Source organism: Lontra canadensis, unplaced genomic scaffold, assembly GCF_010015895.1.
Source record: "Lontra canadensis isolate GAN:19392208 unplaced genomic scaffold, GSC_riverotter_1.0 scaffold257, whole genome shotgun sequence".
NCBI lineage: Eukaryota > Metazoa > Chordata > Mammalia > Carnivora > Mustelidae > Lontra > Lontra canadensis.
The window spans coordinates 263,070-288,267 of NW_022631251.1; the positions used below are offsets into that span (position 1 = coordinate 263,070).

Genomic DNA, 25,198 nt, shown 5'->3' on the forward strand with positions numbered 1-25,198 from the left:
TAGTCACCCGAGAAGGAGGAGGACCAGAGGCAGCAGAGAGAGGAAAAGGTAGAAACGCATGCCTTGTACTTGGCTAACCCCAGGAAGATCGTGTGGTTATGACGTGCCCTTCAGCCCCAGGTACAAGGAAGAGCCACGCTTAAGCCATACAGCCTTGAGCATGAAGTAGGATTTTTCCTGCCTGATCCCAAAGATGAGAGGATATGTGGAACCTCATGGCCTCTACTTGTATGTGATTGTGTTCCGAGAGGAGAGTGGTAGAGAATTCCAGTGTTAAAATAAGGAAGTATAATTTTTGTACAGTGAAACACACATTTAAAAAAAACACAGCTTTTTTGAGGTCTAATTGACATCCGATAAATTGCATGTATTTAAATGATACAATCTGATCGGTTTTGACATATGCATCCACCCATGAAACCATCACTGTAATCAAGATCATGAATATATCCACTGCCCCCCACGGTTTCTCTATGCCCCCCTATGATCCCTCTCGCCTGCCTCTCCCTATTCCCCATCCCCAGGCAACAGCTGATCTGCTTCCTGTCACTGTAGACTAGCTTGCATTTTCTAGAATTTAATATAAATGGAAACACGCAGTATGCACTCTCTGGCTTCTTTTACTCGGCGTGATTATTTTCAGATTTATTCGTCTTGCGTATTTGTTCCCTTTACTGATGAGTTGTACCCCACTGTGCAGATATACCACAATTTGTTTAACCACTCATCCGTTTGTGGATATTTGGGTTGTTTCCAGTTTTTGGTTCTTACGGATGAATCTGCCATGAACGTTTGTGTGCCTGTATTTCCATCTTTCCCAGGGAGGCATCCGGGAGAGGAATGCTTAGGTCATCTGGTAGGTTTCTGTTCAACTTTGTTAAAAAAACACATTTTCCAAAGTGGTTGTACCAGTTTCCACTCCGATCAGACACAGCTCTACCTCCTTGCCGACATCTGGTGTCATCTATCCCAGCTTGTGTGCGTGTGCGTGTGTGTGTGTGTGTGTGTGTGTGTTTTAATTAAAATTTCATTTTTATGGGGCGCCTGAGTGGCTCAGTGGGTTAAAGCCTCTGCCTTCTGCTCAGGTCATGATCTCAGGGTCCTGGGATTGAGCCCTGTATCGGGCTTTCTGCTCATGGGGGAGCCTGCTCCCCTACCCCACCCGCCTGCCTCTCTGCCTACTTGTGATCTCTGTCTGTCAAATAAATAAATAAAATCTTTTAAAAATTTTCATCTTTATGTACCTTAAGACACCATAAGGAATGTGGCTGTGTACATTTAAAAAAGTATTTTATTTATTTATTTGAGAGAGAGGGAGAGCTAGAGAGCATAAGTGGGGAGCAGGCAGAGGGAGAAGCAGACTTCTCATTGAGCAGGAAGCGCAACTCTGGGCTCGATCCCAGGACTCCGGGATCATGACCTCAGCTGAAGGCAGACACTTAACCGACTGAGCCACCTAGGCGTCCTGAGTGTGTACATTTGTAACAATTTGTCAAGCTGCACACTTGAGATGTCTGCATTTTACTGGATATAAATCATTTCTCTATAAAATCCTATAGACAACAAAGTAGGGAGAAGAGTCCCTTGAAATTCAGTCATCTTCCCTTTTTTTTTTTTTAAAGATTTTATTTATTTATTTGACAGACAGATCACAAGTAGGCAGAGAAGCAGGCAGAGAGAGGGGGAAGCAGGCTCCCTGCTGAGCAGAGAGTCCGATGTGGGGCTCGATCCCAGGACCCTGAGATCATGACCTGAGCCGAAGGCAGAGGCTCTAATCCACTGAGCCGCCCAGGCGCCCCTCATTTTCTCTTTCTATCCTTCGAAATGATTTTCCTGACCAAGTCAGGAACCTGGCTCCAGTAACAGGACCTTTAAGAAAGCCTGCTAGTTGTTGGTGGCAAGGTGAGGTGTGGGCCTGGTAGATGTGGTTCCAGCTGAGGAAGGCACAGGTGACTCATCTGGTTTCCTGGATCCTGGAAATTTGTGCCCTGGGCTTTTTTGCGAGGCTGTTCTTTGAAGTTCTAGAGATGAAAGCTTTGCATACCGCAGCCACTCCCCGCCCGCTGATGGAAGTGGCAGCCCACTCTGGGCCAAGAAGGGCAGAGGCCACTGCCCTGGGGTCGGGCTGGTGGGCTTGGTGTCTCGGTGGGGTGGGCACCAGAGCAAGATACCCTGCAGATCACCTTGTAGAGGCAAGGCCCAGACCCCGTTGCCTTCATTGCCCACTGAAAATCTCACGTTGATAGCCCCGTGCACCTGGATCAGGGGCTCCCAACCCGGAGCTGCACTACCTACCACCTAGGGGGGTTTGGAAACGGTGTTTTTGAGGATCACGACATCAGGGGCCCATACAGGGTGAGTGGGCAGGGATAGCATGTGGGACAGCCCTGTGCAATAAAAGACTGTCCTTCCCCAGATACCCACAGTGTGCCCCGGGTTGAGAAACAAGCTTTTTTTTTTTTTTTTTTTTTCAAAGTGGCACCATGCCCAGCGTGGAGCCCAGCGTGGGGCTTGAACTCACAACCCTGAGACTGAAACCTGAGCTGAGATGAAGAGTCAGCCGCTTAACCCACGGAGCCGGCCAGGCGCCCCAGAAACAAGCTGGCTTTGGTTGGTAAGAGTTAATCGGTTGCCTCGGTGGCAGACATTTCTGTTTTTTCAATTCCTTGAATTCATCCTTTTTTTTTTTTTTTTTTTTTTGGTAGTTTCTTTTAAAGTAAACTCTGTGCTCAATGTAGGGCTTGAACTCACGACCCTGAGATCAAGAGTCTCATGTTCTGCTGAACGGAGCCAGCCCAGCGCTCCATCCCTGAATTCATCTCGGGATGTCCATTAAGAAATCTGTCTGCGACGTCAACAGCACGAAAACCCTCCGCAGATCAAAACCCTTCTCTAGCGTAAAGGTTACGCGTAAGCCTGGCCCCGTTTCGAAACTTTCTGGCGCTCCAACGCGTAGTTCTAGAGACGATTAAAGAGCAGGGTTGATTTCAAGAGCCGTGAAATAGTTTTAGTCTTATTTCGTTTTACTTTTCTTTTTTTAGAATTCACTTCGCACCTCGCGTTTGAACTCAACCTGGACTGCTCTGCTGGTCTTGGCGTGCGGCTGTGAGGGACGGAGATGGAAGAGTTCTGGCTGGCGTGACCCGTGCAGAGAAGGGAGTTGCAGTTTTCTGACATTAAATATTAACACTGGGGATTAATAATGAAGGCTGACAGTTCCTTTCTCGGTATTTCTGAGCGTGTCTCTCTCCCCAGCCTGCAAGGCCAGCAGGCCCAGGCCCTTCCCCTGCCCGAGCCATGTGGCCGGAGGCCCCTGCTCTCTGAGGTCAGGAGAGGTAAGGAAAACAACCCTCTTGTCACCCAGAGGGGCAGGAGTGCCTGCCTGGGCCACTGTGCGCGGCTCCAGGCTTGTCCTCATCCTCCCCGGTGACAGGAAAACAGCTGGTGGCGGAGGGGAAAACAGGAGGTGGATGCGGGGCTGGGGGTGGGGAACCGGAGGAGAAGAGAGGCTTGTGGCCAAAAGAGAAGGGGTACCAGGGGTCCCTGTGCGTGGATGTGTCGCCCTGAGGAGGGCTCACGTACAACCCAACACCTCCTCAGCTCGGCCCCCGCTCCCGGAGCCTTACAGTTTTCTTATGAGCTAAACGGTACCCCCTCTTCCGGGCCAGGAGGCCTCAGACTGGCTTTGGGGAGGGGTGGCGACGTCAGTGCCATGCACACCCGGGCCGCACAGACCCTGACCTTGCCGCTCTCGCCTTGCGTGACCCTCTCCAGCTTCCCTGATGCCCCAGGTTCCAGCTGTGCTAGCCGCCAGGCCTACTGAACTCTGGTGACCCGTGGGCCAAGGAACATTGCGGCAGCCTTGAACTTATGCACAGGGAGCTGGACTGGCTGAAGTCTGTGCTGGGAGCTGGACAATTAGACACGCAGCGATCTCTTACATAATAAGAGGTACAAGGAATCCGATGTGAAATAGGCCCCCGTTTGATTTCCCACGCTCCATTGATGGATGATTGCATACGCGCTTTGCTTTAATAAAACAGTCCTCCCCCCAACCCCATGTCCACTTTCTCCTTTCCCTTCCTGCCCTCCCCTTGAGCCGTGACAGCAGAGAGTGGAGGAGAGAAAGAGAAGGTCGGGAGCAGAGAACTCAGTAGGTGTCAGGACTTGGCGTTTATCCGCAGGGAGCGGAAGCGCTGCCCTCCTCTGCGGACGTTTTCAGGAGACCCAGGCCCCTTCGAGCAGGGGCGGGAGTTTGAGGTCAGTGGCCTGGCTTGGTGCTTGTACTCCCCTCTGAGGGAAAAGGAATTTAATCTGAGGAAGAAGCTCAGAGGCTCTGAGGAAGACAGCCATTGTCTCTGAGGAAAAAGGTCGTGTCCAGAAAACGTCCAGGGATGCCAAGGGTTGGTGGCCCTGTGGTGTGGGGAGCCAAGGGCTGGACCAGGATCCTCTTCTGGCCTCTCAGTGGCCCCGTCACCACTGCCGGCCTGGCTTTGCCCTGAGACAGGGCAAGGCGGCTGGAATGGAAGAGGAGGGGGGCCGGAAGCCTCCGTCAATGGTGCTAATTAATTGGGCTTGTGGTCGCCTCGCACCTCTCATTTGAGGCTGTACAGGTGTTCCACAGACATTAATTAATTAGGCCCGCCGTACTTCCTATGGGGTTTGGACAGATGTCTGATTCCAGAGGCCCCGTCTTCCCGGTATCAGGGCAGAGCGCGAGGGGTTTGGTTGGACAGTGAGGAGAGCACATGCCACCTGACCTGTGGCCGCCAGAAAAGCCTGGGCAGATGGGGGATTCACTCCTAGGGGTGATCGTGGGAGTTCGGTGGAATTACACGGGCGAGGTGTTCCCAAGCCCCCGTGCCATTTTGTGAGTCCTCCTCCGTGGAGCACCACAGCGAGGCCCCATCCGGTGACCGCCTGCTGGCTTTGGCATCAGAGTGGAGACCACAGCCTTCCCGGTCATTGATTCACCAGTGTGGTGCCAACATGGAGGGCTGAGTCCTTCCTTGGGTAGAAAGCCACGCAGGGAAAGGAAAAGGTTATTTTCACGGGCAAAAAAGTTAATGAGTAATGGTTTCTGGAATTTCTCCTCAGAGAATATAACCTCGTCAGCTCTAGGCTTCTGGCTTCTGAATAATTGTTCTCAGTAATAATACAGAACACCTTCATAATAATACATCCTTCTATGTGTTCAAGAAAGTAGCAATTTATTCCAGGCAAGACTAAAAAAAAAAAAAAAAAGGTTGCCTTTATCCATCTTGAGACCTGCCCTCCCCAGAGATCAAGCAGTGAGGAGGCTGGCTTTTTGGAGGTCTTTAATGAGCGCCTATGGCGTGCTCTGTAGTGGGGCGAGGGGCCATGAGGGAGACAGAAAAAAAGAAGCCATAAGAGCTAAGAATATTTCTGGGAATATCAGCTCTAACTATGTGCTGAATTTGTTTTCCTTAAGTGCATTTTGGGAAAGACACGCGGATTGACTTTGGGCATCCACTTCGCCCTGCGTTATAAAGCGACACAGTACATCGCGCAGACTCCCTTACGATGAGGGTTAGCCGATTGGATGCTCTTGTGTAAAATTTGACTTCGGATCTCAGTTAAAGAGGGAGAGAAGCACACCTTTTGCTTATGTGGATCATGGCTGAGGCCACATGGTTCTCAAGCTGGTCCTGGTGGCTTTCGGGGACTCTTCTGGAAGCTCGTCATTGTGTGGGTCTCTTCAGGCCTCCAAATAACCCTGTAAGCCTCTTAACACCCTATAAGGAATCCCTTTCTGTATATATATATGTATATATTTTTTAAAGATTTTATTTATTTATTTGACAGACAGATTACACGTAGACAGGCAGGCAGAGAGAGGAAGGGAAGCAGGATCCCTGCTGAGCAGAGAGCCCAATGCGGCTCGATCCCAGGACCCTGGGATCATGACCCGAGCCGAAGGCAGAGGCTTTAACCCACTGAGCCACCCAGGCACCCCAGGAATCCCTTTCTGTTAAACTACCTGGAGTGGATTTTAGTCTCGGCACTGACCCCTGACCAGCACAGCTCCGCTCAGACACGCTTGCACTCCTGCTGCCTCTAGGCCCTTGCCCACGCCTTTACCCCACCCTGTCCCCCTGAGGTCATCTTCCTTATGTAGGTAACTCCTACTCATTCCTCAAGACTCAGTTCACATGTCACCTCCTCCAGGAAGATTTCCCTGATATGTATGTCACCTCCCTATCCCTCATACCCAATACCACCCAACACTTCCCTTCACGGCTTTTCTCCCATCGGGTCATCAGCATCTCTTTCTGAGCCTTCCACCTCCACTAGACCAGGTACTGCTTAAAGATAAGGACTGTGTCTTTTCTTGGTGATCCTGGTGCTAGGCTTGGCTTTCACCAAGAAAACACAGTCCTATGTTTTTTTTGCACATAGTAGGTCCTCAATAAAACTTCATTGATTCAGAAAAGAACATACAGCAAATACTCACATGTGTGGTTCAGACCTCAATTCAGTAGAGGGAGAGGCCACTGTTGCCTAAAGCAAGTGGCATCTTCCCGGAGAGAAGAAATTGTGACCAGAATCCAGGACAGCCCCCTTTCTGGGTCTGGTTCCCTCATGTATAAAATGAGGGGCAGGCCTTCATTCGTGTTTCCTGCTGTATATCTCTCAGAACGTTGCTTCCTTAAGGTGTTTCTTTGGACAAGGCATTCCATGAGCAAATGAATTTGGGAGTGTTGGATTCAGCAAAATTCAACAGGTTTCTCCACTATATAGAACGTCCCAGGGCCTTTACTGTACTAAAGTGCCTTGTGACTTGTCTCTGGAGAGTTCCAGTATGCAATGTTGTATCAGTTGTCTTTTGCTTCGACAACACTACGAAAGCTCAACGCCGTACCACATTCCATATTTATGGCTCACGGGTCTAGAATCAGCTGGGGATTGGCTGGGCACACTCCCGTGTCTGGGGGTGGCTGGCTGGAGGGCCACCTAAGCTGGTCCTGTGTGGGATGGCCCCGGCCGGTCTGCTCTGTCCCGCCTGTATCTCCTCGTCCCGCGTGCTACCTGAACACGTTCTCGTGATGGCTGAAGAGAACTAGGCCTCAACATGGCAGCTCGCTGTAAGCCTCCTTCCCTCAGGCCTGCTAGCATGATACTGGCCAACAGGCCCAGGGCTGGACAGGTGTCCCCGCCTGCAGTGGGAGGACACTACAGAGCTTCCTGGCAAAGGGCATGGATTCCCGGAGGGGCAAAGAATTGGGATCACCATGGTACCCTACTGCACTGCGTTTCCCAGAGTCACCTGACCGAGGAACTCCTCTGTACATCTGACTGGCTCTCCTAACATACACTTTGAGAAACCCTTGACTGGCAATGCTTGAAATCTTTCGCGGTTCTTATACCTGGATTCTACGCTCTGAGTGGCTTCAGGAGGGAGCTGGTGACAAATCTGGATCATGCTGGTCGGGCAGGATTTGGCCAGAGGCGTGGCTGGAGGCGGGTGTCCACACGCGTCCCACTCCATCCCTGAAACAACTTCTTCGGGAAGTTTCCCTGCGGGCTGTTCCCATGATGTTCCTCTTCTTCACCTCCGGTCACCACCAGACTTTTTGCCCACCCACTGTTGGGGGGTGAGCGGAACGCTCCTGGAAGCATCACTTCCTGAGAGGCGGAGTTCTAGGAACTGCATGGCAGGCCGGGAAATTGATTTTTCCTGTGTTCTGTGACTCCAGGAAGGCATTTCCCGGAGCCTTGAGTTCGGGACGGCCTTCCTCGTCACAGCTGTGGTGGCTTCAGCTAGCTCTTCCCGTGGCTCTGGGCTGGGGGCCAGCTTCCTGCCACCAAAGATTCATCCTGGGCTTTCGGGTTGGGGTTACCCCGTTTCGGACATGTCTGGATGTTGGCACTGCCCACCTACCTCCCCTGGTTGGGGGGCAGAGCTGAGCATCACAACCCCCCGCCTTCACCCTGACCTCACGCCATCCAGGTAGAAATGTTAAGTGGAAGCCCCCGTGACAACACCACGACCCACCCACTGAGGTGGCCCCGAACATTCACCCAGTGGCTCTGGATTTGGCAAACTTGAATTCATCCAGCAGCCCCGCTTGCCTTCCACTAGGCGCGGTGGCAGTGCTTCCTGTTTATGATTCCCTGTGTTGTGTCCCCAGAACTCAGAGAGGTGGAGTTTCTGACCAGACACCAGGGACGGCTTCGGTTTGATCGGTTTTGTCAAAGCCCACCCGACCCCCTTGCGAATGCCCTGTGGCTTTGGCAGGGGGTGGGTGGTGGCGGTGGCGGTGGTGGGTGGGCTCCGGGCAGGGGAGGAGGACAGCTCCACAGCTTGGGTTCCCTTTGGGGGACATAAATTTGGCCTTGTTAAGGAAACCTGCAGGGACACAGGGATGAAGGTGATCAGGTTACAAAAGCACACCAGGCCTCTGTGGCTTCGCAGGAGGCCTGGGGCACACAAAAGGCCCTGGGGCCTGGGGCAGGTGGGGGTGCAGGTGGGGGTGGCCCCTCCGAATGGCTCCCCCCCCAGGCCAGCCAACCGCCTCCAGTCAGACCCCCACAGAACCTTCCTGCCCCAGAGGCTGTCCTTCACGTTCAGCAGCTTAGAGGGTGAGAGGGGGGCGAGGTCCCACCAGAAACACCTTTCCCCCTTCTGGGTGGAGAGTACCTGGGAATGTGGTGGGGTGATCTTATCAGAAACCATTGCTGCGCAATGTGTGCGGAAAAACAATTCTGAAAGGGAACATGGGGCTTTGCTACCCATGGCAAATCCTCGGCTTGCAGTTAGAGGTCATTTATATTTCTTTTTCTGTGCTTTTCTGGTAGTTTCCAAATTTTCCACAGCGGTTACATGGTATTGTTAAATTAGAAAAAAAAAAAGTGAGGGAAACAAAATAGAATGGTAACATCACGTTTTTGGAGAACTGATTGTTCTATAATGCTTTGTACTGTATATTCAATAGAATCTCATTAGTAAAAAAAAAAAGTATAAAAGGTGGATAGAAAAGACATAAAATTGTTACCAGTGCTTATGTCTGGACATATGGTTGATTTAATTTTCTTTATTTGTTTTTATATTTTCCATTTTTTTTGAAGATTTTATTTACTTATTTGACAGAGAGAGAGACAGCGAGAGAGGGAACACAAGCAGGGGAAGCAGGAGAGGGAGAAGCCGGCTTCCCGCCGAGCAGGGAGCCCGATGCAGGGCTCGATCCTAGGACCGTGGGATCATGACCCGAGCCGAAGACAGATGCTTAACAAATGAGCCACCCCAGCGCCCCTGGAAATGGGTTTTTATATAGGTTATCAGGTTAAAGTGAGGTCATTAGGGTGGGTCCCCAATCCAATATGCCTGGTGTTCTCATAGAGAGAGGAAATTTGGGTAGAGACAGACACACACAGGGTGAAGAGGATGTGAACACATGGGGAGAAGATGGCCTTCTACAAGCCAAGAGGCCTGGAACACGTTCCCTCACAGCCCTCAGAAGGAACCAACCCTGCTAACTCTGTGACCAAACTTCTAGCTTCCAGAACTGTGAAATAATACATTTCTGTTGTTTAAGCCACACAGTGTGTGGTAACTTTGTTCCAGCAGCCCTAGCAAACGAATCTACCCTCCTAGGTGAATTTCTCCTGTTCTTCTAGATCCTTCCTCTTGCCTTATGTATCAGTCAGCTATTGTAATCCTGCTGTGTAACAAACCACTCCCCAGATCTACAGCATTCAGGTTGGATTCAGATCTGCACTGTGTGTATCCTCGTCAGACTGTTGGGCTACCTGGAACACCTTTTTCTCATGGTGACGGCAGAAGCATAAGAGGCCAAACTTGGCCACCCCAGCACATTTTAAGTCCTTTCTCACAGAGTTTGCCAACATCTCATTGGCCAAACAAAATCACGTGGTCCAGCATACCATCAACTGGGGAGAGGCAGTAGTATACTCTAAACCATAGAGGGAGAGGGAAGGGGATGAATATTTACTAAACTATAATTCAAATTTTCACCCTTCCTAGTGGTGCTCTGGTCTTGGAATGAACCCACATACCCTTTTTCCTGTTTGCCTTGATCAAAGGCTCCTCACATCTTCCAATCCTATATATGCTTTTGCAGCATTCCTTCCACCTCCTCAAGGCCATTTCCTTCTTAGCCTAATGAACCAGTTAGAATGATTTCCACTGCACGTGACGGAAAATCCAGTTCAACCTGGCTTCAACAATAAAGGGATATAATGATTTCAGTAACTGACTAATGTGACAGTTGGATGGGCTTCAGGTGTGATGTGATCAGGGCTCCAACTCCATTTATCTGCCAGTCTCTTGGCTCTTTTCTGCCATGTGTCACCTTATGCCTCAAGAAAGCTTCCCTCAGGGTCAATATATGATTACAGCCCTACCGATAAAACAGACAAACAAACAAATAAACAAACAAAATAACTCAAAAACTATGCAAGTGCCTCTTAGCAGTAGAATGGGACAGGCAGAACTAATTTAGGCTATTGGAAGCTAGGACAATGGTTACCCTTGGGGACGCAGGGTTGTCACTGGAAGAGGCCACAGGTGGCTTTTGGACTGCCGGTCATGTTCCTTGGCTTCTTGATTGGGACTGTGACGACACGAGTATAAGCTCGTTTTGTGAGATGCTGCCAAGGCATACACTTATGACATGGGTACTATTTTTTGTGAACATTTTGCTTCAAATACAAGGTTATTTACAGAACTCCCCCAGGCTGCTGTATGGAGACCAGGAGAATGGGTAAGGGTAAAAGCAGGCAGACTCAGGAGGAGACTACTGCCATAGTCCAGGTGAGAAACCGAAGCAGCAAGGTGAAGGTTGAAGCTACTCACCTGGGCTACTGGTGAGGAAGAAGGTGTGGGGAAAGGCAGGAAGGTGAGGGAAAGGCAGACCACTTGGCCCCACTGATGGGCTGGTGGGGGGAGTTTGGAGGTTCTGAGGGAAGTGGGAGAAGTGCCATGAGCACTGGGACAGAGCTGAGGGAGTAGCCGGGGATGGTAGCCTGCCCCTCACAGCCAGGGTCTTCTGGGGACCACGTGAGAGAAGCAACACTGGACCATTTGCCTGACTCCCAAGATGGCATTTCTTTCTTAGAAGATGTAGGCTCCCATCAGCAGCAGATGAGAGTTCTAGTTGCTCCATACGTTAGCAACACTTGGTATGTTTGCAGAATCTTTTTAAAGCATACATCAGCTTGTTTCTGTCCTGCTCAAACCCCCACAATGACCTCCTGTAACACTTAGAATAAAATGCTGACTCTTCTACACAGCCTGTGATAAGGGGCTACCTATTTCTCAAGAGGCCAAGCTTGGTCTTGCCTCAGGACATTTGCATGTGCTGGGATCTTCACGCCCAGCTCTTTGCCTGTCTGTCATTTCTCATTTTTCACAACTCAGTGTGTTTCTGCTACTCCTGCTGCATAACGAACCACTGTAAAAGTTAGGAGCCTGAAATAAGGATTTTATTACACTCACGGGCTCTAGGAGTTAGGAGTGCAGACAGGGCACAAAAAGCTTGCTTCTGTTCCACTGTGACTGCAGTCTCCGCCGAGAAGACATAAAGCCTGGCGGTGACCGGCCACTTGGCCCTGGACTTTTCTGGGGGCTTTTGGCGCCTGTGCTGGGGTGACTCAAAGCCTTGGTTCATCCGGGACAGCTGGCCAGAGCACATATATGGGGCTTCGCTGTTTGGGCTTTCTCACAGCATGGTGGCCTCGGGCTAGTTAGAATCCTCACATGGCTGCTCAGGGCTCCAGCACGAGCATTTGTGGGAACCAAGCAGAAACTCTGTGGCCTTCTGTTGCCTACTTTGGAATTCTATTGGTTGAAGCAGTTGCAAACCTGCCTGGATGCCAGGGAGGGGACGTGCCTATTGATATTTTTTCCTTCCACTTTCATATCATTAGTGGCTAGCACCATACCTAAAACACAGTAGAAGACCTGTGTGTATTTGTTGAGAGGAAATGATTCCGTGATAAGCAAGATAGCATGCTCTGGGAGCACAGAGGCTGGCTTTTGTTGGGGATTCCATTAAAGCCTGCCAGGAGGAGGTGACAAAAGCTGACTTTACTTTTTTTTTAAGATTTTATTTGTTTATTTGACAGAGAGAGACACAGCGAGAGAGGGAACACAAGCAGGGGGAGTGGGAGAAGCAGGCTTCCCACAGAGCAGGGAGCCTGATGTGGGGCTCGATCCTAGGACCCTGGGATCATGACCCAAGCCAAAGGCAGACGCTTAACAACTGAGCCACCCAGGTGCCCCCACAAGCTGACTTTTCACGGATCAGGGGGTGTATAGCTGGTAGGAAGGGATTTGTGTATTCCAGACGAAGAGATCACTAGGGACCTGGAGTGCGGGCCCCAGCCGGGGCCTCTCCCCTTCAGCGCATGCGTGTGATGAGGGCTGGGGGGGTGTCGTGGGGGGGCAGACCCTCGGAGCTGGAGCTTGCAAGGCGGTCTGGCTTCGCTCCTGAGGGCTGCAGAAAGCCCCATGAATAATTTTAAGCTGATATTAAATGATGGGATCAGATGAGCTCTTTTCCAAAGGTCATGTCTTACAGATGGAGTGTTTTTCCCACGGGCAGCCGGGATCCAGGCGGGCACTTGAGCGAGGCCTTGCATGCAGCCCTCCATCCCTGTTCCCCTCTCTGGCCCTCATTATGCCGCAGACACACCTTCTGTCCAGGCTGCTGTAAGGTCCAGGTGGCCCAGGTCTGGAAACTGAGGCCTCCTGGGGATTGGATGGGCTGAAGTTCATCTCTTGGTTTCCCTGCAGTAGAGAGGGACGGCTACGGACAGGGGTTTCTCCCTTTGACAATAATCTGCGGCCACGCTATTAACAAAACCCAGGACCGGGCGGGTGAAGTCTGTGGTGTCCGGGGCCTGAGACGACAGAGAGTGGGATGGGACGGGCCTGGGTTTGCAGGCTGGTGAGGCTGCTGCTGTTTCTCAACAGTTCCTTATTGGATTCTCTCGATTTTTGCCTATGTCTGGAATTCCCCATAGTAAGAAGGCTGAAAAGACATTACAGCCACCCCAATAAAATCATAGTCTCCCCTTCTCTGTCTTCCCTTTCAGAAAACCATCATGTTGGGCACATTCTGTCCCAATAACTTTAAAAGCGATAGCTTTTGACCATAACGTCAGGATAATAGCAAGATGATTAGCAACCCACACAGGATGTGAAAACAGTAATTGTGTTTTTCAACTTATTATAGTGACTTAATGGTCATATATTTTATCCTGAAGTGTGGAAAATGCATATTGAAAGTGTGTACTCCAACACAAAAGCTATTATTTTTAACGCTCAACTTTACGTAGAGTACAAAGAGTGTCAACTTTCATAAGGCGAGCAGGGAGACTAAACTTTATTACCTTGGAGGATTTAGCAACAGATTCTAAAGCCAACGGTGATGCCTTCCATACCCAGCCAAGTACATCTGGGCTCCCCAAGCCTGAGAGTTTGGGGTTGTGAGGATGGAGAGCAGCAGCCCCATTTCTACAAAGACTTTTGGGTCCACAGTGGAGATCTCAGTGTCTGTTTTCAGACGTACCCTTTCCAATAGGGTCACCAGTTCCAACATGGCTGCCTGTTCCAACATGGCCACCGATTCATGCTGTTGAGTACCTACCAGGGACTGCTGTTCTTCTCAGAGTTTTGAGGGGAAATTGCTGTCCCAGGCTGTGAAGAGCCACTCTTCTAAAGGAGGCGTCTAGTAGGTCTGTGTACATGGGCACAGACATATACACTCTTGTGGATGCCCAAAGAGACTGGGAGAAGAGGTTAGGCTGAAGCTCTAGAGTGAAACGCAGCCAGCCAAGGACACAAGGTTGACATCCCTGGCTCTGTGGGTTCCATTGCTGGCCAGAGGTTTGTAGAAGTCAGGGCCTTCCCAGAGGCAGGCCATGTTAGAAGTAGGGGGTGAGAGATTTTTCCAGTGAGGCCCACCACAAGCACTGGTGGATGGTATACAGGGGAAGAGGTTGGTGCCTGGGGCTGGGCCAACCTGTGGGTAGTGCATCAGGGTGTCCTGGTCTGTGGGTGGCCTCTCTGACAGGTCAGTAAGGAGCCTGGAGACCTAGGGGAGGGTGTGAAGACAGGCCTCACCTCAGGGCAGGGAGTTCTGGGAGCAGAGGAGTCTGGAGGGCTGGATGCTCATGGTTCCCACCCTGTCAAGTGGACACTGAGGATGAACAGTAAAGACCCCTGCTTAAGGCTTCTGGGAAAGGGAGAGGTCCCAGGAGGTTCCTTAATACTTTGTACTGTGGAACTGTGAGCATGGCACTTGAGGGCCGTTCGTGGGGTGGGAAGCCCCTGTTGTGTGCCGTCAAATCCCGGTGCACTGGCATACCCTGGCCCCAGTCATGGCAAAGGCTCGAGATACTCCTGGGCCCCAGCCCCTTCCTACCTGCCCCCAGGAAAGCCATCTCTCTCCCAGAATGCATGCCTTTGGCTTGCCCTCAGGGGCGGTGGTTCCCACAGGAAGGCAGTTTGCCACTGTAGTCTGGGTCTTCAGATCGTTCACCTCCCTTCCTCAGTCCATACTCTCAGCCTGACCACATCACATTCCAGCTCAGCGCTCTTCTGTGGCTCCCCATTTTGCTCAGATAAAAGTTCCAGTTCTTGTTCTGATTGACAAGGTCTCCCTGGTTGGCCCCTCTCCCTACCTCCCTAACCTCATATCCTGTTACCACACCCCTCCTCCTCCCCCAACTCCAGCCACCTTGGCCTCCTCATCCTTCCTGGAACACACCAGGCACACTCTGACCTCAGGACCTTTGCACTGACTGTTCCTCCTGCCTGGCATGTTCTTCCTCCAGCTATCTTCCTGGCTTGTTTCCTCACCTCCTTTCTTCTCCTTCCCAGCGATCCCTTCCCTAACATGCTGTTGAAATGACAACAGCCCGTCCTTCTGTCCTGTTTCCTGCACTTACCTCCCTACCCCCGCCCTGCTCTGTAGCTTCTACCATCATCTGCAGGGCATCATATCTGAAGTGTTTTTGTGTATTGTCTATTTCCCCTCATTCACATGGAAGCTCTGAGCCAGCCGGGACTTTTCACTGCTGTCATTCACTGCTCTGTCCCCAGAGCTCAACACAGTGCTCGGCATGGTCAGCCACGTGGGCAACAATTGTTCAGGGAATGAATGGATGCTCTCACTCTGGCCCCTTTGGGTTCTTGCTCTTCACTGGGTCCTTTCCCACAGGCTCAAATCTGCCTCAGCCACCAGCAAGCCTTCCCCGGCCCTCCCTCTCCTCTCTCTGCTGGACTGCTGTTACCCACCCTTCTGTGCTCACTGCCCCCACGTCGTGACCTACAGTGTGCATCTGACCCTGCTTCCTGCAGGCCCCGTTGGCCCGTGTGCCCCGTCCTGCTGCTCTCCCCACCCCAACCCTCTGGCCCCTGCTCAGCACTCAGGCCCTCCACCTGCCATGGGCCTCTCCATGCTCCTGAGTGTCCCCTCCCTGCTTCCCTGTGTGCCCCCAACTCGGGCTCAGCCCTCCTCCTGGTCCCAAGGTGTGCTCTGCCTCCTGCTTCTGTCTCTGGGGGCTCTCTCCCTTAGAGGTCTACTCCATGAATCTCCTCAATCCAAAATCAATGAGGAAAAGCCCAACAGCCAAGTGCATGGATTAAGGAAGAAAAGCAATTAAAAAAGGAGAAAAAGAATAAAGAAAAGTCCAGCTCATCAGCTCCTCTCCAGTTCAGCTTCTCCCCCGTCCCTCTCATCTCTGTGGGTCCCCTGGCCATTCCCCTGGGTGCCCAAGCAGAGGATCAGCGTCACCTTCGGACCCCCCACCACATTCCTCTGGGAGGTCCGACTGCAATACCTCTTCTGGGGTTCTCTGAACATCTTTTCCCTTGTCTTTTCTCCTGCCACCACTCTTCTTCAGGCCTTCCTCATCCTTCTCCTGGGAGATGATCGGAAAACCTGTTGAATGGGGTCCTCTGCAACCAACGTGTCTTCCGAAGCCAAATCAGTTCCAATTACCCAGTATTAGTGAGGGTCTAACCAAGAAAACAGAACCACTCTAGGTATTTAAACATAGGAATTTAATCCAGGTAACTGGCTTCACAGACAACTGGAGGAGCTGGAAAGCTGAACAGGGCACAGTGAGGTAGCACAGAGATTAGTAACCCAGAGATTAGTAACATCAGGTAGCTGATGGACTCCCCAGGACTGGAGGGACAACAGGAGAGGGAGTGTGGCAGGAACCTAGAAGCTGGCATCGGCTAACAGGAGCTGGAACCACAGAGAAAATGCTGGAGAAGTAACTGATGCTGGCATCGAGTGGGGAGAAATACTCTGGCTTTTCCCTCTTCCTGCCCCCCAATCTCTCTCATTGGCTGAACGGAGCTAGAGGACAGGTGCAAGGCAGCCTGGGAAATGTAGTTCCCTGCCATCCGGAGCAGAACAGGAGAAGGGCAGGGAATGGATCTGAGAGGAAGAGAGACAAGTGACTATCTACACTCCCTGGCAAAGAAGCCTTCTGTAGTTCCCTCTCCCTACCAAATAGACTCCGAACTCCAGAGTCTTTCTACATGCTTTGGGTCCTCTGCTGTCCACTTTTCTGGCCTTTTCTGCCGTGGCCCCCACAGGCTCATACTGAATGTGGATGATAAGGGGATCCCTGCCCTAGCATCTGCCACCTCTGACCCCTTCCTCACTCTGTCCAGAGGCTTGCCCTTCCAGCCATGCCTGTGCAATCTCACCCAGACTTTAATGCCCAGGTGAGGTGCCACCTCCTCCACGAAGCCTTCCTGCCCATCACTTCCAGCCTCCCCCCCACAAACCAATGTTCTTTTTTGCTTCTCCAGCACTTCCAGCACTTATGCCTTGCCTCGTTTCTCCCTGTATCATAGTTATTAATGGGCTTGTCTAAGCACCTCCATTAGACTGCAGTATTCCTTAATGCCATGTTCAAAATGAAGCCTCACACAGCCCCCCCAACATGCAGCACCCTGCACCTAGGGAGGGCGTACCACATTCTAGTTTAATAAATGAACAAGTAAGTAGCAAGCCACACATCAGCAGGTAGCGATGCCTAGTCAACACAGGTGAATTAATTTGGACTTTTTGGCAATCTGTGCCTGGTGGGGGCTGGGGTGACAAGGCTGGGGAGGAGTGAGCTGGCGAGTCGTGCAGGGCGGGGAGCAGATGTCCACATTCTGCCTTGTTATTACTTCAGCTTATTGTTCCAGGTTTTTTCTTTTAGAGAGAAAAGAATCCGCCCATGTTTTCATGTTGTTCTCATTGAAATCCACCCACAGGCTTTGAAACGAACCCACTGGTGAAGCGCAAGGAGAGAGAGGGCGGCAGGTTTGTTTCTCTAGCATGGTTGGTGGAGCAGCTCGTGGGCTGGGGCTCCCTGGGGCTCCCTGAGGCTCCCTGGGGCTCTAGCGCGGGAAGCAGAGGCTGGATTGCCCAAGTGGGCTGGAGAAACCCCAGTGAGCATGGCCTTGGGTAAATGCTCCAGATAGTGGGGGCAGGGGGAAGGGTTGTGGGGGGAGGGGGGGGAGGCTTGGGCGCTGGAGCATCGAAAATGTGTCTGTGAATTCACGTTCATAGGAAGCATTTTTCAAGTGCTTACCTTTTCCGCAATGAGAGGCTCTCAGGAAGTTGTAGACAGTGGGAAGGGATGCAGATGTGAGGCTCAACCCAGGGCAGAGGTGGCTCAGATTTGGGGTCCCTGTTGTGGGCCAGTTATACACGAATTCTGTTGTTCATTCATACATTTCATGAATGTGAATCGAGGAGCCAGCAGAACGATCACACTTTTGGAAGCGAGCCTAATCCTCGTATTGAGATGTTGGACGTCCAGAAAGGTTAAGTGACTTGCTCGAAGTTACACAGCCAGTTACCAGCAGTGTAAGGTTTTAACCTGGGGCTCCTGCCTCCCTGTTTGGGGCTCCGAAGGATTGTGGGGCTGCCAACAGGAGTCCAGCCTGCCCCTGCCTTGATACATTGGGACTAAGAATCACATTTGGAGTGGTTCTCAAGTACGGTGACTGCCTCTCCTGGCTTACCGCGGCCCTGGGGAGGGGCACCGGTGCCTGGCATATTTTGCGTCAAGCCAGGGGTCCTTCCAGCGGGTAGCGAAGTGTGTCTGTCTCTGAGCAGAACCGGTTGGACCCCTCACTCCGGAACCCGTCCGCGGCGCTGTGCCCTGCCCCATCGGAAGCGTGTATCTCTGACCCGGGTTACTTTACACACTGCATTCTGTGCTCTGTGTTTATAAAGCTGCGTCAGCTTGGGGTGTGGACAGGAATGACCTGCGCTGTCTAAACAAACCACGAGCTTCTGGCAGCCTGCCTGCCAGGGTGCTTGTGACATCCTCTGGCCGGGCAAGGTGGGTTGGGTTGGAACTCCTGGCTTTGCTCATTTGGAGAACTCGCCAGTATAAAAGCAGGTGTGCGGCCTTCCGTTCCCCAGAGCGAGTGGTGGAAGCTGGCGCTGGCGCTAATCTATGAGGCGAAAGTGTGGGGAACCCTCCAGGACATGACTGCTGCTCCCTCTGCCTCCCCTAAGCTGCCATGCCTCCCCCACCCCACCTTTCTCTTAATCACCAAGGCACAAAGAGGAAACCCAGCGCCACTCCCCCCAAGCAGAATTTTACCAATGAGAAACCACAGGAACAGGTACATTTTAGCAAAATGAAGGCCTAGCGGCTTCTCTCAGAGATGGTGCCCTAAATCATGCAACTTCAGTCTCTCCTCCAAGACGTATGTTTGAAAAATCAGGCTCAAGTCTGTCATTTTAAACAGCTTTTCAAATGACACAGAAATTATACTATTTTTAGGTCAAACACTCTGCAAAAGTTGACATTTGAAGGTTCGGCTATGTGTGAAAACATCCAAAAGGAAACGTGTGATTTCTTCTCTCTCTCTCTCTCTTTTTTTCCTCCCAGAAACAATAAACAGGAGTGGCTTGGGTTTATTTGCGTCCGTTCTTATCCCTCTTACATTTGCATCTCTGGTGTTTATTGGTGTAATTCTCCAGCCGCCCACTCCTCGTGGCAGATGTCACCTGAAGGCCGCCCTTGGAGATGCGGTCCCTACAAATAAAAGCAGGTCGTTAGACTAGAACCGTCTTTGTTCCCTTAACTATGGCGGTTTCTCCCTCCGCACAGAGCGCGCTCTATATAAAGCCATAACCATTCAGAGTCACACGTAGGCTATATAAAGGCGCTGCTGAGAGATGAAAGATGTTTTTAACCCCTTCCTCTCAGGCGTCGGTGGCAGCTGGCTGCCATGGGTTCCAGAATGTACAGAGTTCTGTTCTGGGCTGATGTGGGGCAGGGGTGGCAGGGAGGGAGCAGAGGGAGGGGAATGTGAGTGCCGCAGCAAGGTGGGAGAAGTCCCCATCCCCACCCTTTTCTCCCCCTTCCTGCCTCAGTGTAGAGCAGAGTTGGGGGGGGACCTCCCCCCCCAGGGATTGGGTGGGGCTCAGGTCGTGGGAGCAGGAGGAGCAGGTTGGGGGCTTTCATCTGTGATTTCATTTGGGGGTCCGTGCACGCTGCCGTCTCTGCAGAGGGGACAGGACACTTGGGACCAGAGGGCTCAGGGTGGCACGGCTTCCTGGAGGATCAACTGTATTTGATTTGAAGTCGCGGTCAATGTTGCATTTATATGAAAACAAGCGCAGGGTGGCTCAGTGGGTGAAGCACCTGCCTTCCGCTCACGTCATGATCTCAGGGTCCTGGGACTGAGTCCCAAGCTCCGTGTCAGGCTCCCTGCTCAGCGGAGAGTCTGCTTCTCCCTCTGAGCCCAACCGCTGGCAGGGGCCACTGTGGCCACCAGGCAGTGCATGAGTGGCCTTTGTCCTGTGAGAGCACAACTGTGAGCGCCGAAAGCAGAGAGAAACTCCTGACGTTTGGCGCAAAATGCAGTCCCAACAGGCCCTCGCTCATTAGACACCCAAGGGCAGCAGTGCGACACTATGTAGCGCCCGTCTCTTTATTCTTTCGCATGACCTATGTGGTCACTTCTGAAACAAGCCACGTCTGCTTCTGCAACTTGCTTTCATGGAGAACGGGACCCATGCAGGGTGGGGGTGGGGGAGAGGGGTCGGGAGCCCAGCCAGACAGGCCTTAGGGAAGGAGAGGAAACAGCTGGTGGAAACTCCACCCTGGATTGGACGCTGTGGTGCTTTGAAAGTGAAGTCCACACGTTCTTTGACACCCTTCCCCTCGAGGGGGAGGCCAGCTGCCACGTGGTGAGGACCGAAGCCTCCCACGCACAGAAACTCTGAGATAATAGGTGTGAATGGTTTTCAGCCACTGCATTTCGAGGTCATTTTTTACGTAGCAGTAGGTACAGACACGACTCCTTGTCCTTCAGAATGTCTCTTGAAAGCTGCCAAGACGTCATCGATGCCTTTCTTTTTTCCTCCTGGCTTTTGAGAATGTCAGAAGCTGGAAAACAAAGACGTGTGGCTTTGGAATTGGGCCAGTAATACGGCGGGCATCCATGCTGAGTATTTTCCAGATGCCGTCGAGTCATCTCAACCATCCTGCAGGTAAGGATTATTTGTCCCATTTGATAGGTGAGAACACCGAGGCTCAGAGAGGCTAAGACCTTTGGTCAAGATGACACAAGAAGCTTGTTTGTTGGGACACCCACTCCGTGTCTCTTCATTGATAATAGGCTGCCTTTGCTTGGGAAGAAAGCAACTAGGTCAAGGTCCTGGCCTTGCATCTGATGAATTGCATAGCCTTTGGCAAGTCACTCTTCTGTGGGGGCCTTTTCTCTTGTGAAATGGCCCATGTCCCATTCCTTGTAGCACAAGGGGCTGTCAATCATAGTGGCCCACTCTCTTGTGGCAGTAGGCGTGGAACATGGGTCCCTGGCCTGGCCTATCAGAACGGCTCATTCCCCTGACTGTGGTGATTTGGTAAGAAATGTGCATGTGATTCGAGCCAGGCCAATGAAAATCTCCCCCAGGGCATCTCTGCCAGAGCCACTGGGGAGGGCTGCTCTTTCTTTCTGCCAGGCTTGTTAAGCCAGGAGGCCGTGGATCTCGTGCTGTGAGATTAGTGGGCCTGCCTGTCTACAGAGTCAGGTCAAGGCAAACCATGAAGGGAGGCAGAGCTGTGGAGTCCCTTGAGCCCCTGGATCCAGCTATGCCTGAAGCCACCCCTCTCTCTGGACTCACCCCTTATGTCAGTAAATTCCCATTTGTTTGTTTGTTTCATCTACTTTGACATGGGTTTGTGTTGTTTGCAGTGCAGTGGGCAAACTTGGGGGTTGCTTTTGGCATCTCAGAGCAGCAGAGCATAGCTCCTCTATATGGTGACCAAATGTAGCAGGTGCTGATGGTGACCTGCTGGCCCATGCTGGAGGTCATGACAGACTGTTTCCTTACAGGCCAGTGGCTTCCTGTATCTTTCTGCTTGAGGTCTTCTCTGGCTTTAGGACCATGCATAGATTGTGTGTGTGCATGTGTGTGTGTGCTTGTGTGTGCACACGTGTGCATGGGTGGGTGGTGGGTGGGAGGAGAGGTTGTTGTAAAAGGGCGGGAATTAATAACTCAGGGGTGACCCTCTTCTAATGAGGGATGGAGGTGGATGGATACATATTCCTGGCTCCCTTGCCCCTTGAGAGGACAATCTGGAGGCTCCTTCTATACAGTCTCCCTGAAGGTCCCCAGCAGGATCACGCCCCAGTAGCCTGCAGCAGGAAACCCACTCAGTAAAGCAAAGCACGATTCACCGGCTCCTCCCCTCCCAGGTGATTCCTGGGATCACCCCCCAGATAAACTACCTGTGACCCAAACCCCTGTCTCTGGGTCTGCTCTGGGGGGAAAATCTAAAACTAGCCCATCGATATATGAAATTTTGATTTTTTCTGGAGCTGTCAGATCTGGAGATACTTCTCATCATTGGCAAGTCTGAAACCACAAAGTTCCCAGGCTTAGCAATTTTGTGGGTGAAATAGTCCCTATATCGGACACATGAGGACTGCCCCAAGGATCCACAGGGTGGGGCGGGGCAGGACAGCAGGGCCGGAATGGCTGGCGTCTGGGACCTCTGTGACTGGCAGGAGGCGTCTTGAAATAACAGTTGAGGGGACAGATGGGGGTTGGAGCATTTGGGCACCTGGGGGTTGCCTCAGTCTGGCACTTTGTGGGGTGCCCGCCTTCTCCCCTGCATCCACAGCCTGGAGGTGTGTCTGGACAGACAGTCCAGGAGCCCTCCAGATGACAGCTAGAGACTGGCTTGCTTTCCAGCCGTTGGTCTTGTTTGCCTTCCTCCCCCACCTCCCTCGCCTTTGTTCTCTCTCTTTCCTTTTGCTGCTCCCGTTTATTTATGTTTAAACACGTCTTGTCCTGTGTCGTGGCCTCAGCGGAGTGGCAGGAGAGCGGACGACAGCAGGGTTCCCAGCTCGCCCTCCCCTGCAAGGCTGGGGCTCCTCTGCTCCCGGGACACGGTTTCCCTGGGCTGCTGGCCTGGCCTGGGGAGGTTTGGCTGGCGAGGCTCCTCGGGCTCTGCCTGGCGTCTGCTGTTGCTGCTCCCGCGGGCCGGCCCCCTCCCCCGCTCTTCCTCCTGGTCACTTCCGCAGTGGCATCTGGGCCGCAGACATTGTTTTCCCCTAATTGCATTGCAGCCGAGGAGAGCCACGCTAATAGACGGAGCTCAGGAGAGGGGCCTGGCAGAGCTCGGCCGGGTGGCTGCAGCTTCTGCGTGGGGCTTGGGTCACTTGGGCTACCGACTCCCCCTTCCCCTCAGGGGGGTCCCTTGCCTTTTTGTATTTTGTCTTTTTCCTTGAAGTATGCGATGGATAGAAGGAAGAGCATCCAACCAGCTAAGGGGGCACCTTGATGGAGTTTTACGTTATGTCCACATGCCTCTATCATTCCAGGTAAAGATACAGAACTTCCCCATCGCTCCAGAAGGTCCTGTAATGCCCCTCCCAGTTAGAACCTCCCCCCCCCCCCCCCCAACTCCTCCAGAGACGACCACTAGCCTGACCTCTCTCTCCGGAGATGGATTGCCTGCTTTTTAACCGCAAGATGGAATCATCCAGCGTTGTCCCCTTCTTCTTCTTCTTCTTCTTCTTCTTCTTCTTCTTCTTCTTCTTCTTCTTCTTCTTCTTCTTCTCCTTCTCCTTCTCCTTCTCCTTCTTCTTCCTAATTTTAAAGGATTTTATTTTACTTGAACTTGCAACCCCAAGATCAACAGTCGCACACTCCACCGACAGAGCCAGTCACACGCAAGCATTGTGCCCCCTTCTGTGTCTGGCTTCTTTTGACCCACATTATGTCCCTGAGCTGGCGTGGGAATAGTCCCCTCCTCTTTTTGTTGTTGGTTTGTTTTATTCGATTCCTCACTGTGGAGGGTACTGAATGTTCAGACTGGGGCGGGGGTGGGGTGGCGGGGGGGGGGCGGTTTGTAAAACCAGGAGCTCCAGATCCAGTTTCGGCCCCGTCCACAGTCCTGGTGGTGGCATTCTCTGGGGGCGCACCTTCTCTCCCAACTGTGGGAGGCTAATGTGCGGATTCTGCCAGAACTCTGCTTGGGAGGTCAAAGCAGCCTCGGGCATCAGGTTCCCTGGTGATTTCAGGCCCCTGGACCAGTAACCTCAGAATGGAAACCTCACTGGCTCTTTGGGATACTGGAGGAAACTGGAGCAGCCCTAGGTATGGGGTGGGGCTCAGAAATACTAAGTTGCCAAAAAAAAAAGAAAGAAAGAAAGAAAGAAAGAAAGAAAGAAAAGAAAAGAAATAGTAAGTTGTGATTTGCAAACATGCAGACAGCAATGTCACTTAGGTCTGGTGACTTTCAGTCCAGCACAGCCCTCTCCTCTCCTTTCTGGATTCCTTTGGTGGCCCTGATCAGCAGCCCCGTGCATGGTCTTCCCTCCTCTGATTCACCAGCTCACTGAGGGTGGCCAGGCTCCCAGGGCCTGTGCTTATCTTGCTGCTCCTCTGTTCACCAAGCCTTCCGTGGCTCCCCACTGCCTGTTGAAGTCAGTATTCTTCTTAGGCAGACACTGCCTCCTTTTTTGAGCAGCTGGGGTCCTGCTAGCTGATGTGGCCTACTTCTCTGTTCCTCCTGGCCTATGGATCTTAGGAGACACTCTTTTCTCTTCTGTCTCCCCGAGGAGGTTTCCAGCTAGCCCAGTCCACCAGGGAGGGCCTTGGTTCCCAGGGTCACTTCATGAACCAGAATCCTTGCTTCAGCTCCAGCCATCATGACTGCATTCCAGCCAGTAAGAAGGAGGAAAGGCAAGGAAAAGGGCATGCCATCTTCTTTTAAGGTTTGTAATAATAATAATCATAGTGGACACTTACACGTCATTTTCCATGTGGCAACCCCTGTTCCAAGTACCATATCATCCTGTGGAGTAAGTGCTGTTATTTGCCTCATTTCACAAATAAGGACATGGAGACACATAGAGGTTAAGTAACTTGCACAAGGCCACACAGCTAAGAAGTGACTGAATCAAAATTTGAACTCAGTCTCATTGCAGCATCTGGGCTCATAGGCCCTCTGTTTTTGTGCTTTTCCCTTCCCAGGTCTTTGTAGGCCCTCCCTGCTCTTAAAACCCATTGGCCAGAACTTAGGCACATGGCCATACCTACCTGCAAGGGAGGCTGGGGAAATGTAGTCTTTGTTCTAGGTGGTCGTGTGTGTAGGAAAAATCTGAGAGTTTGATTGCTGGGGAAGAGGGGAAGACAGATCTAGGATGGTGGCAAGAAGTCCCTGCTCGAGGTGGTAATTGCCATTTTAACTGTATGGCTCTATTATGTGACTTGTTCTTTCATGTACCCCACAAGCTTCTAGAAGGGGGGCATTCGGTTTCCAAGAAAGGCTCTTGCCGCCGGGGCCCTGATAGAAAATGGCATTCTTTGTGTTGCTGTTGACTTAAATCTAGAGCAGCTCCATTTAGGACCCAGAAGAGCCCTTTGCAAAGAGTAGTCCCTAATAAGTCAACTCATACTGTGCGTTTGGAGGGAAAGGTCCCGGGTACAGGATGTCAGGAAGATGCGCACGGCCTAGTTGACCATCCTCACCATTTTGAAATTGTGTTTTGGTTTGGTTTCCAGGACATCACGGCGGCGTCTGGAATTTCCAGGGCTCCCTCTCAGTCTCTTTTCCGTGGCCTCCTCCTCGGCCTGCCCTCTAGGTGCTGGCTGTCTCTGGCCCTCTGCTTTTCCCTTGGCCCCTCTCCCTGGAAGATCTCGTTTCCTCCCAT

At 51.9% G+C, this 25,198-nt stretch overlaps 1 long non-coding RNA gene across 1 annotated transcript; it reads left to right on the forward strand.

Annotated features, from left to right (window-relative positions):
* Positions 1-2,580: 2,580 nt before the first annotated feature.
* On the forward strand, positions 2,581-3,830 carry LOC116862548. Its single transcript, XR_004381649.1, has 4 exons — positions 2,581-2,614; positions 2,739-2,910; positions 3,042-3,335; positions 3,775-3,830. It is a non-coding gene; the product is annotated as an uncharacterized LOC116862548 (long non-coding RNA).
* Positions 3,831-25,198: the final 21,368 nt, after the last annotated feature.